This window comes from Microtus oregoni, unplaced genomic scaffold, assembly GCF_018167655.1.
Source record: "Microtus oregoni isolate MIOR12 unplaced genomic scaffold, Mior012 000058F_ref0000040, whole genome shotgun sequence".
Classification (NCBI taxonomy): domain Eukaryota; kingdom Metazoa; phylum Chordata; class Mammalia; order Rodentia; family Cricetidae; genus Microtus; species Microtus oregoni.
Genome location: NW_024543834.1, coordinates 155,224 through 168,242, shown reverse-complemented (window position 1 = coordinate 168,242; position 13,019 = coordinate 155,224). Strand labels below are relative to the sequence as shown.

General features: G+C 49.5%; 1 protein-coding gene across 5 annotated transcripts in view; it reads right to left on the bottom strand.

Moving 5' to 3' along the window:
• The window catches only part of LOC121438893 (arf-GAP with SH3 domain, ANK repeat and PH domain-containing protein 2), a 151,862-nt gene that overhangs the window by 121,994 nt on the left and 16,849 nt on the right, over positions 1–13,019 (bottom strand). The window contains exon 1 of one of the 5 annotated variants that reach the window (XM_041639383.1): positions 6,278–6,418. The exons of the other annotated variants lie outside the window; for them this stretch is intronic. The gene's annotated coding sequence lies outside the window, so the exon portion shown is untranslated. Of the gene's footprint in view, positions 1–6,277; positions 6,419–13,019 lie in introns of those variants that run through there. 5 annotated transcript variants of the gene reach the window in all.

Below are 13,019 nucleotides of genomic sequence, written 5' to 3'. Positions count from 1 at the left end.
CAAATGAGTGGGTTTCGGAGGGAACATTTCTACGTGCACACCATCGTGTTCTGACACTGTTTCATTGTTAGAACAAAATCCTGCTCTTCGCTGTTTGTTAGGAGCCTCTGTGGTCTTTGGGCGAGAGTGAAGAAAGGCAATGGCCTCAAACCAATCTAACAGCCTCTAGGACGGCACCACACAACCAAAGTTCACCTTCTTAGTGTCATGATGCCCAAAGGGAGAAAACTCCCACCATAACTGAAGAGCTGGAGCAGAGGAAAAGAAAAGGCGATCAAAATGGTAATGAGCAGAGGATTCTCTCCTGGGCCTCGCCCGGCATGGGGATGACTCACAGGTGATGAGCTAACGGTGGCCTGTCTGGTCACCAGCTCTTCTCCCTTACCGCTTCCAAAGGGACTCAGAGAATCAAGAACCACACTGTCCAACACCAGACAGCCACGTCACCACGCAACTGAACATCCGCTGTAGGATTCTGGCTCTATTCACAGTCTGCAGCATCCAGAGTCCCAATGTGTGACCCCAGAAGCAGATTGTCACAGATTCCTGTAAACGCCCGCTCACTGTTCTATAAACTGTCACCAAACACAACGACTGTGTCGGCACTGAAGTGCTGGGAGGAAAGAAGGCCCTGAGTCTGTGCCTCCCATGGCTTGGGCCAGATCTCCATCTGTGACCTGCCAGTGCGTGGTCCCAAGAGGCCATTGTCCAAATACCACCGACTCGCCCTGCTGTCTGGCCAAGATGAAAGTGTCATCCAGCACAGAGCCCGGGCCTCCAGTCTCATTTCTGAGACGGGAAGACACTCTGACCAGCTGCCTCTGAAGGACACTCAGACCTTCAGCTCTGTGTAAGAAAATTCAAACAGAGGCACCTGGCCCAGGAGCGCAGAGCTACCCAATAGCAGAGGCATATTTGAAATTCACAGATTTCCAACCAGTGGCAAAAACCCTGCCCCTCTACCTGTTTCCTACCCACAGGATCATCTTCTGAGGTCTACGGCCATTCCTACCCATCTCCCGCCTTGCCTACATTCCACAGTGACTCACACACGGTAGACACTTAATATAATATGCCAGCTCATTTGAAGATACGCATACCCCCAATAGGATGTCTACTGTATTTTTCCACACAAGCATGAACTTAAACCAACCGACTTTGTTTTCAGGTATGCACACTCCATACAAGCATCTCAGAATCACCCATTGTCTGGGGTGCAGGGGAGCAACTGGAAAACCGCTCAGCAGGAAAACCACCTGTCACTCAAAGCAACCACAGACACAAAGAATCAACATGGTCCAGCCAAGATTCTGCAGTATCATTACTAGATATGGAGGCAGTCCCTTCCGGAGCATGACTGAATTAAGGCTGCTGTCCTAAAAGATAGTAAGTGAGCTCATAATAGCTCACTCTGGAATGTGAGTTTGCACTTTTTCTAATAAATACCGATGAGTCTATGCGGACTAACACTGAAAACGTTTTCTGAATCATGCCAGCAAACCACCTGGTTTGTTCTTCATCTTGACTCAGTTCCTTCCCGCAACCCTTCCAGTGGCAGCAAGGCCACAGACAAGAAGACAGCTCAGCAACAGGAGGCCTTCTCTCCGCAGCTCTGAAGCCCCGGGGGAGGTCCTTGAGCCTCTATTCAGTTGACGCTATTAAAATAAAGGCACAGCTATTGGTGAATTGTGGTGCCACTCACATGAGACAAAGCGGTTGGTGCCTGAATGGTACTGTTACTGTCCAGCAAACGGAATTCTCTTGAGCTTCCGAGAGGCAGGGCCTCAGTTTCCTCACTTGTAAAATAAAGGAAATAAATGCTACGTATCTCCTTGAGTTGTGATAATAATTAGTGTTTGTCTGTCTGTCCGTCTCCACACACAGACACACTGTCACTTCCCTTATAACACACTGAAGCAACAAAGCAGCAACAGTCATGATTCAACAGTTCAGACCCCCACAAGTGAGCATTCCCGTGCCACAGCTGATGCCAGTAACTCCGAATGGGCACCAACACGACACCACAGACTCTGAGCCTACCCTACGTATGAGGCTTCCACAGAGTCGGCAGCATCTAGAGACGGAGCTCGCCACACTAACAAGCTAAAAAGGGAAAACCATATGGTCAGCTCAGCCGGTGCAAAAGGAACATCTGACAAAACTGAACGCCCATTCAGGACAGCACCTCGGCCCTCTAGCAAGGAAAGGGAAACCACTGAGTTACAGCCACAAGGAGCCTGCAGGGACGGCCGGGGGCAATGAAGACATAGAACCAAGGCAGGGGCAATAACCCACCCCCACTCCCCAACACAGAAATTCAGGGCAACAAGAGGGAAAGAGAAGGGGCAAACAGATTGAAAGGAAGGAGTCAAACCTGGTGTCTGGGAAAGTCACGAGTCATCTACGTGGAAACCACCAAGCAGTCTACAAATCGCTATGGAAACCACCAAGCCAACAAGAGGGCCCTTTAAGGTGATGGACACGTCTAAAGCGTAATTACAGTGGTGACTCCCAGAGAGCACTCTCAAAATCAAAAATGGTGCATTTAAGTGCATATAAATTATACCACAAGATAAAGAGATGCAAGAAAGGGAACAAATGTCTTAGTACCCCTCGCCAACAGGCTGAAGCCCAGCTGCGACCTTCCCCAAGCAACGCAATGTGAACTTACTCCCTGACTCCAGGAGACAGTGGACCACCCCACCCCCCATCCTGAGGGGAGACCTGTGAGTAGCAGAGGTCTCAGGGGTAAGACCCAGTCTAAAGAGCAAAACTGTGTAAATAAGGGCCAACGAAAACAGAACAGCGGGGCTGGAACTCAAGCTGTCACGCGCCAAGGGGCTTCCCGAAGCTCTGTGACGTCATAATAAGGATACTGAGGCTCCTGCTGAGAAAACAACTTGCCCAAGATAGCACACAAATTTCTGCCAAAGTTCCGAAGATGGTTGTTTAGATGGAAAAATACAAAACTGAATATAATTTGAATTGGTAATTTATATACATAACTAACAAACTGGTTTCTATAATCCCAGCAGACCTGAGACTCCTCCCTAGGCAGAAGAAGACCCGCATTCCTCCCTCCGCAGAAGAAGACCCGCATTCGGGACAAATGCCTGTCTGCAGAACTGCAGGAACCACAGGTTAGACCCTGAGCCACCCTGCCTAGCACTCTTGCTTTGGAAGGACACACACCGTGTTCACATCTACCTGTGTGTGAAGACAAAGACCATCTTAAAACAGCGACTCTGCCAAGCGAAGGAGGACAGAAGCTTGTGGGCTGCAGTGTGCTATACCAGGCCAGCAGCAAGAGCAGCCTCACTCCTGGGGACGCACCATCAAGCCTTCTAGCCACCCCTGAGACCAAGCAGAAGCTTTCCAGAGACTAGAAATAAGCAGAATTGACTTTGGCCAAAAGTATCAAGGGTATTTTCATCTAAAATTTATACCAGTGAGAAATGTCCTAACCTGGCCTCTTCAGACTTCTCCATTTTCACTGACATTCTTGAAAAGCAAAATTCCTGAGACAACTTAACTATCAAAGCAAGCTAGAGATGGACTTTTTTCCCTTTCTTAACAGTTTTAAATTATCCGCCCACTCAAACCAGAAGGGGGTTTTTCCTGGACTCACCTCTTCCTCAGCCCCCACCGCTTGAGGTCAGACTGTTCCTCCTGTCCACACTGTCCATCCCACTCCCTCTCCTCTGGTCAGGCACCTGACCACCTCCCACCCAGCCCTGTCTGCACCCACAGGGCTCAGAGGGATCTTGATGGCACTCAGCTCTGGCTCAAAAGTCCTCCACAGCTCTCTCAGAGGCGGACACAGACTAGGTTCTTGTCAGTTTAATGCAGAGCATTGACGGGGAAGTGGACCAGGAGCAGTCAGCACGTACTTAGAAGCAAATTAATTTGGGGGGCTGGAGAGACGGCTCAGTGGCTAAGAGCACTAGTTGCTCTTGCAGAGGACCCTGGTTCTCGGCATCCCTAACTCCCGACACTCTCTTCTGCCCTCTATGGGCACCAAGCATGAAAACAGTACACATACATACACATAGGCAAAACAGTCACGCAAATGCCATAAAATAGATAAATCTTTCTTTTTAATTTTAAGAAAAGAAAGCAAATAATAATTAACTGCAGCCAGGTGTGGTGATGTATGTCTGTGACCCTAGCTGCGGCCAGGTGTGGTGATGTATGTCTGTGATCCTAGCTGCGGCCAGGTGTGGTGATGTATGTCTGTGATCCTAGCTGCGGCCAGGTGCAGTGATGCAGGCCTGTGGCCCTAGCTGTGGTCAAGTGCAGTAATGCAGGCCTGTGACCCTAGCTGTGGTCAGGTGCAGTAATGCAGGCCTGTGACCCTAGCTGCGGCCAGGTGCAGTGATGCAGGCCTGTGACCCCAGCTGCGGCGGTCAGGTGTGGTGATGCAGGCCTGTGACCCCAGCTGCGGCCAGGTGTGGTGATGCAGGCCTGTGACCCTAGCTGCGGTCAGGTGTGGTGATGCAGGCCTGTGACCCTAGCTGCAGTCAGGTGCAGTGATGCAGGCCTGTGACTCTAGCTGCAGGCAGATGTGGTGATGCAAGCCTGTGACCCTAGCTGAGGTGGGAGACTTGAAAATTTGAAACCAACCTCAGCTATAGAGACCCTGACTCAAAAAAAAAAAAAAGCAAAATGCACAATATTATCTCCCATAAACAAACACACACACATATATGATGATGTAGTAGCTTTTAATTTTTTTTAAATTATTTCCACCAATTCTTAAATTCCCTTTGGCTCTCTGATAAATACCTCCTACTTAGTAAACATTGAATTAAGAATGTTTTCATAATTACAAAATTAAATTAAGTTCTAGCTCTTTAAGTTTTAGTTTTACTAATCTTCTTAACATAAAAAAGGAAGATATAAAAACATAACTCCCTCAAATACATTTTGTATTGGGCACATTTCAAGTTTAAAAGTTACGAAAAATATAATAACAACAGGCAAAAATGAGAATATAGGAGTGGGCAGGGTGGCTCGGTGGGTGCAGACATGTGCAGACACACACACACACACACACGCACACACGCATACACACAGACACACACGCAAAGTAAATGAAATGAAATAATAAAAAGAACAGGGCTATGCCAAGAGTTTAATGGCTCCACAGACTTAATGTTACCAGGAGGCCTGAAACCATGGTCTTTGCCGCATGGTGCTTAACTTCAGCGTACACAAATCTGGAGAGACCGTGCATGGGTGGCGTGCTTACCATAAAGCCTGAGGACCTGAGTCTGGATGCCCAGCACCCACACCAAATGCCAGCTGTGGTGGCATACTCCTGTGACTGACTGCTAGGAAGGAAGGGACAGGAGGATCCCTGGGGCTTGTCAATCGGCTAGTCTCAACAAATCAGCGAGCTCCGGGTTCAGTGAGAGATTCCATCTCAAAAACAAAATAAGATAATGTAATTATATACAAATCATAATATATATATGTGTGTGTATATATTAGGAAGCAATCAAGGAAGACATCTAACTTCAGCCTCTGGCCTCCACACATGTACACACCAAACATGCATGCATACAGCACACACTTAAACACATACGAACACATACACCACACACACATGAGAAGTTTGGGTGCAGACAATATTGTTTAAAACCTGCCCCACCACCATCCAAACTTCCCAGCTCAGGGTCTCTGGACCGCGGGACTAAGGCCACTTAGAACAACATGGTTCCTCGTGGCCGAGGCATTCTCGTGTACTGAGGGACATTTGGTAGCATCTTTGGCTTTACCCACTAGTTGCCAGAAACATCCCTCACCCTGAGGCATGACCCTCAAACATGTCTCCAGACCTTGCCACAAGTCCCTCTAAACCACAGTTGCCAGGATTAAGCTGCATTGCTCTTGCTTAGCGCCACTCACTCTTTTTTGCGCCATTTACGGGGAGACCTCAGCAACTCGCCTTTCAACCATTTTCTGCAGATAACTCTCCTGTGGTACCTTTGGATTCAACGCCCCTGACAAAAAAAGGGTGGACTGCTTCTTCAATGCCATCCTCCCAACCTCTCTGGCTACACAGCCACTCAGCAGGACCAGCAACTCAACATCCCGCTAGTTCTCACCGGGTGTCTCCAACACACCACAGCCTCCCCCATGCCTGAGCCTGCCCCAGCTCTTTTTCTTCCTGTTACTTCACTGTGAGTTCCCTGCCCTAACATTGAGCTTCCTATCAGCCTGCCAAGGGCCTCTGGCTATACAAAAGAGAATTGCTTTGGCATGAGTTACACACCTAGCCTTGGCGACCGGGAGCAACATTCCAGCTTGTGAAATAAGAGCAAGTCACAGGCAAAATCAGAGCATCCGAAGATAAGGCTGGCATTCTGTGATCCGTGTGTAATACTGCCGTGGCCGCCGGGCCTCCTCGTCTCTCCCCACACCAGAGGCTCTGACAGCAATTCTGTCCCCAGGAACACAGCCCCTCCCTGCTCTGTGATATGATCCTGGTACCAAGAAAACAGGCCATCTGTGTGGTTCAAAAGGTCATCCTACCCAGCCAGGTTCAAACTCCAGGCCCCATGTCTAATTTGATTCAGCTAAGCATTAGTCACTCTAGGCACACTGGGATCTCTACCATAACTGAAGGAGGAAATTGCGAGGGATATATCAGGTGAAGGTGCAAGACAGCCTCTGGAGATGCAACGCACGTCCAGGGCCTGGGAGGAGGCCGGGAGAGCCGTCTCTCAGATTCCTGCCCGCAACACTTATCACCGGCAGTCAACATGCCCGCTCTGAAATCCCTCTGAACACTTCCCCAAACAGGATATGTTCAATCAGTGAGTCATGAAGAGCGGGGGTATTTCTAGAAGTCCAATGGAAGGAAGGTGTGGGAGCGAATTTCTAAAGAGAACGAACAAAAAGACAATATGGAAAGTTAATCAGGAATCTGCAGGGCCGGAAGTGGCTGCTGGCTGCTGGGCCTTTGTGAGGAGCCCCACAGCCGCAGGCTGATGGGCCTGCATGCCGGACTACTCCAGATGTGTCCAAGTCAACAGTACAGTCATTTGGTGCCAGGCAAGTCCACCTTCCTGCTCTGCGGCTATACCGGCCCTCATTTTAAGGGTTACCCAACTTCTAGAGTCTCACCATGGGGAAAGCCTGCTTTGGTCAGGTCCCGGGTGTCTGATCCGGCCCTACGGTCGGCTTTCACAGTGCCCCAGCAGCTTCACCTCCTCGTGTAGTTTTAAGATGTTGTTATCATTCAACAGGGCTCATGGGCCTATGGCTCTCATCCCATCTCAAGTTATGAATGTCCCCCATCATACAGATTCAAAGTTCAAAAACAGACAAATGAAAGGTGGGACAGGCAGGGTCAGGACAAACCAAGAACCCAAGGCTGCCCTTACTTGGAGCTCTGGCTTTCTGATTCACTCTTTCTTCTCTCAACGTGGCCAGAATGACAACATGTACTCACCAAGTTGGTGTACAAATCAAGTGTGTTTAACATTCACTGAAAACTGCTCCAGGAAATCAGTAAGGGCAATGTGTTTCTTAAACAAGTAAATGAGGTTATTTGCCCGGGGGACCACATCAGAGTCAGCTGGTGAAGCCAGTGACTAAGCTCAGGTCCAGAGGACTTCGAGAAAGATACATAGATGGACACTCTGATCGCTGTCCACACTAAGGCAGAACATGTGCTCTGTAGAAAACGGGCCATTTGTACTCTTTCTCTGCACCATACTCTACAAGTGTTACTACAGAGTGAAATCTGAGGGAATCTATAAAAAGTCATCTCTGGGAAAAACAAAACAAACCACAAACACTAAACAACGACTGAGACAAAGAACCAAGGAGCCAAGTAAAAGCCTCTCACCACTGTAAGCCTGTAAACTGCACTGAGGTCTTTGTGCTGGTAGATAAGTAAATTACCACGACAATATGAAAGACAGGAGCGAGGAGTGGGAGCGCAGGTGGAGCCCAGGGCTCGATGCCCTCCACTGCCTCTCAAAGCCCTCCTTAGTACCCCCGGTTCCATTATAGCTGTTGATCTCTATCGGAAGCTACTGCCAGGGTTAGCCGCCCAGCCCTCTCAACAATGACTGGATGAATCAGACCCTTTCAAAGCCCTATCTCTCAATCTCCCTAACAAGGAACAGCCTTGGTCCCGCTGAGTAAAAGAAATGCAGGACACAGACCGCCAGCACTTCCTGCCCTAATGGGCAGCAATTTGGAGACACACAAAGATTCTGTCTGCTGATCTCGGCTGGATCTAGAAACACTCCTGCAGCTAGGAGTGTGTTTAACCTGGAACTCCTTCTTCTCCAACACCAAGATTACTCCTCCCACACAGGGTGAAACTGAGCCATCTATTCAATCAGGCTCTTGCTATTTGAGGGGTCTATACTCATCAAATTCAACTTGTAAAATGGCAAGCTCTTAGAGAACCAGTAACTCCACAACTCTGGGAAGGGTGTTCCACCCCTGGTCACACACGCTGGATTTGCTGGTTAATTTTATGTATTTAACAAACACTTTCTTGTCTTTTGTTGGTTTCTGGTCCAGGATCTCTTTCAGTTACCCAGGCTGGCCCTCAACATTCAGCATCCTTCCTTTCTTAAGCATGTGTGATATCACAAGCACAATTCAGGGTGTCAAGGACGTGATTGTAGGTCCCTGTCCCCATGAAGCTTATGATTTAATAGGGTAAAGGAGACAGAAAAATAAAAATGTAAGGCTCAGGGTGTAGCTCGGATAATCAGGAGAAAAGAAGGTAGGCGGGATTAAGAGGAGATGGGGCCAGACTCAGGTCCTTACTAAAAAGGTCAAGTGCTTAACTTCAGCGGAGACAGAGGCTGCTGAATAATTAATCTGGCAGGGGTGTGAGTCGGGCTGTAGGAAGAGAGAAGGGGACTGGGTCAAGGAAAATTAAAGCAGCAGGATAACTGACAGACTAGGAGTCGCCACAGGAGGCCCGGGTTGCTGGGCACAGTGGTCACTTCCAGAGGGTCCTGAGTCAGGGGCAGTGATGGCTCGGAGTTGAGAGGAGGGGGAAATCCCTTACCTACTGTGAGAAGGGCACACCTGACCTTCCAGGGTGGCAAGGAAGGCACATCTCTGCCAGGAAGAGGAGGCAGAGATGGTCCAACCAGCAGCATGAGCATGGGAATGGGTGCGGACGCAGGAGACATGCAAACACTAGGCAGGCCCGTTGCTTTGGGGAAGCTAGGATAGAGATAGTCTGGCCTAGGGGAGATAGAGAGATGGCTCAGCAGATAGAAGCATTGACTCTTTTTCCAGAAGACCCAGATTCAATTCCCAGCACCCACATGGCAGCTCACAACTGTCTGTAACTCCAGTTCCGGGGTACCTAACATCCATGGGGGGGGGGGGGTTGTTAGACACAGCCTCTTAAGCCAAGATCAAAGAAGAAGGCAGAGCCAGGAATCTCACTGTGAATCTGAAGGTAACTGTCCTGTGGCCTGGAAGAAACACAGTCCTGGTCTGGCAGGGGATCCTCACCAGGAGACAGAAATGAGCAATGTTCTCTTTCCTTCCTTTCCTTTCTGCCAGTGGGAAGAGGAAACCACTCCTGCACATTCAGGACCAGGAAGAACAGGGAAGAAGTGGCTCAAGGAAAGTCACCGACTCAGAACCACAAACCAGCCTTCTCCTCGCCAGAAGAGGGGAGAGGTTTTGGGGGAGGGAGGCTACGCTTCCAGAAAGCAAGCCGACCCATCATCCACCATGGAATAAGCCAAAGACATCCTCTTACCGCCACGGCCCCACCCAACACTTGCAGTAAGACAGGAACACTGCACCTGGCTTTGCAGGTGGACATAGCCGGCTGCTGTCCTCCGTGCCCTTGTCAGAGCCCTCGCGATTAGAAAGGCAGGCTTCTTCCCAGCAGCCTTCCTTTCATTGCGGGTGTCTGCAGGTAGCCCAAAAGATGCAGGAACTATATTTAGCATCTCCGCTCCTAGTGGCAGCAAAGTCCTGATGCACGTGGGGACACAGCTCCCGGGCTCCCTCCACCCCTTCCCGAGGAGCCAGTCTCCCAATCACTTTGGCACATCTGTGGGTTTGCCCTCTAGGGAGATAGGTAGGCTAGCGTTCGGCAGGTTCCAACTCCATCCCAGGCCCTGAGCTCAGCCCAGGGTTTCTGACACGCCTCTCTATATGGCAAACACACCAACAGGGTTGGTGCTGGCCTATGGTCTGTGCAGGTCCCCATCGTGGGTCCTTTGGATCTCCTGCCAGACCCTGTGCATTCCCACAGGTTGCTATGATGGATGCTTGTTGTCATAGCAACTGTCCCTGTGGCCTGTCTGTTTATTCTGAAAGTGACCTCACAGAAATGCTAGCCTCTATTCACATTAGCCAACGGCCTTGGGCATGGAGAGGACAGACTGGATGTCAGTGGAGGACTAGGAGATACACACCACAATCCTTTCGGCAGGAATCACAATGCTCAACTTCAACCAGCACCTGTGTTACTCTCTGGAGCAAACCCAGGACCCCTCCCCACTGCTGCCACCAAATTCGTCTCCTCTCCAAGCCACAGCCTTGTCCCTTGGGGGACAGTTAGGTACCCTGTCCCTTCCTAGGAATCTTTCTAACCTCCTGTTGTCATCTTTCCCATGATCTCCCCATGTGGCCTCCAGTGGTTTTATATGCAGGTGACTCACGCCTACCTAACACGCTTATCACCCTTGCAGGCCCAAGGTCGCTTCAGGCTCCTGCCGGACCCCAGCCACCTCTCTGCCAGCAACACTGTTCCACCCTCCTCTACACACACACGGCTTGTTCCACTGGGCTAGGTGTACATCTCCTACCTGCTCTTCACCCCTAATGCCCAGCTCAGTGCGGGGTTAGATATACAGAGCTCAGACAACAGAGAGCTCAGGGAGTATGAGCAGGAGAGGTGGGGCCCACGCTTGCCCTATGGAGACCACTGAGTACTGTCTTGACCCAGTGGCCCACCTCCAGAGCAAGAGCGGATTACATCCTAGAAGTAACAAAGAAAGAATGGAACCCTTTGGCACACGCTGCCTCACCCACGACCTAGACTTCTGTCTCCAAATACGCTGGGTTCTGTGTCTGAATGAGCACCAACGGTGAGACAGGACACATCACTTTCCTCCCACAGTGTTGCCTTCAGCTCTCAACAGCTCACCCCTCCTCTTCTCTGGGGGCTCCTATGTCCTGTGAAGACCATCAGAGGCCTCCAAAGGGAGCCCAACAGCACTCAGGACAGATGCTGGCCCTACTCGGCAGCCACTGCGTCTCCATCAGCAACTCTAAGCTTATGATCATGAAAGTTCCAGAGGAAATAAGACTCCATCAGCAACTCTAAGCTTATGATCATGAAAGTTCCAGAGGAAATAAGACTCCCGACACACCTGAACGCTGAGGTAGAAAACGCTGAAAATTTCAGTTATGTTGCCTAATGTCATTGTCAACTAAGCAGTATAAATTTGCATATATTCAGTACCAACAGAAAGAATTTGCATTTGAGTAGCCCAGGGCATGCATAAATACACACACACACACACACACATGCTGCTACCTGAGTCTGAAAAGTTCAGTGTTCCCAGCACTGGTTCTCACCCCTATGACAGTCAGGTGAGAAGAGACCATTCCGTCTATTATCTACCTCCATATAGGATGGGTGCTGTCACCCTGGCCAACACAATGCAAATCCTTCTGCTACCAAGGCCAAGTAAATTCCCTCCCTCATCAACCACCCAATCCCCCTCCTCAGAGAGGGCAGGGACCAACTATGAGAGCACAGCCAACAGACTGGGGTGGAGGTAGAGGCATCGCAATAGCCTCAAAGACTGGGTACCATTAAGCTCTCCTCCCAGACCCCTTTCTCTTCTCAAGAATAACACTGAGTGAGTGGGCAGGCCGCAAAGACAGAAATACACATTGAAATGAGAATGAATACCAGCCTCGACAGCTGACACGAGCATATTGTTAAGGCTGAGGGAGGATGAGAATCTCTCGAGATGCTCCGTTCCCATGACAAACAACTCGAGATTAGGACTTCCTTGGGGTTATAAGACTAAGCATGTCTCCTTATCAAACACACACCATGCACGGTCCGTTACACGGCGGCATTAGTGTTCCTAACTCCTCACATTAGGAGATTCACCCCATTGCCTTTAAATGATAATTACCCCTCTGCTCATAGCCGCATCCGAGCTGCTCCTCCAGTCCGGGAATTACAAATCAGCTGCACCTCTTCCCAGAAGAGCTAATACCTCAGCATTAATAGTGAGCAGTACTAACTCTCCTCACTATTGGGGCTTCTCTCCAGCATTTCTAAGTCAGTATTACAGCAAGCAATGCACACAGTGCACATGAAATTTCAGAGACCGGCGGAGACATGTGCACAAGCGCAGAATCTGGGCGCCCACACACTGACTTGGTAGTAGTGACACTTTGGGGGATTTCTGTTATTGATGTGTTCCACTTTCTGGGTTTTTCTTTGTTTGTTTGTATTTGTCTATTTTGAGGCAGAATTTACTCTGTAGAATAGGCTGACCTGAAACTCATAGAAATCCTCCTGCATCCGCCTCCCAGACAGCTTTGTAATTACAGGTGTGTACATACATGTGTGTATGTGTACACTCACAAGCACACGCCAGCTCTACAAAGTCATTACTGAGGACTTTTAAACACTCGGGTGGTTCTGGAAAACAATATGGTCACTCACTGGACAAGACCCACTGTATGGTCTGGTTCCAGACTACGGGACAACTCTGTCTCAGTATCTTACTTTCTGAAGCATTAAACACCATTGGGGGCATGCACTTGGCTGCAATGCTTGCAAAAGGATTGTTCTATCCAAACAGTGATTCGAAAATGACAGAGTCTGAGTAAAAGAAGGAGCTTATTTTTAAAAGAAAAGAAAAATGGGCTCCCACTGTCAGGATTCTGCCGCTGGTTTCAGGAACTGAGAACAAACACAGGAAGAGGGAGCCGCAGGAGCATCGAGAGAGCAGCATGAGCGCCGTGGGCGCCGTGCTGGA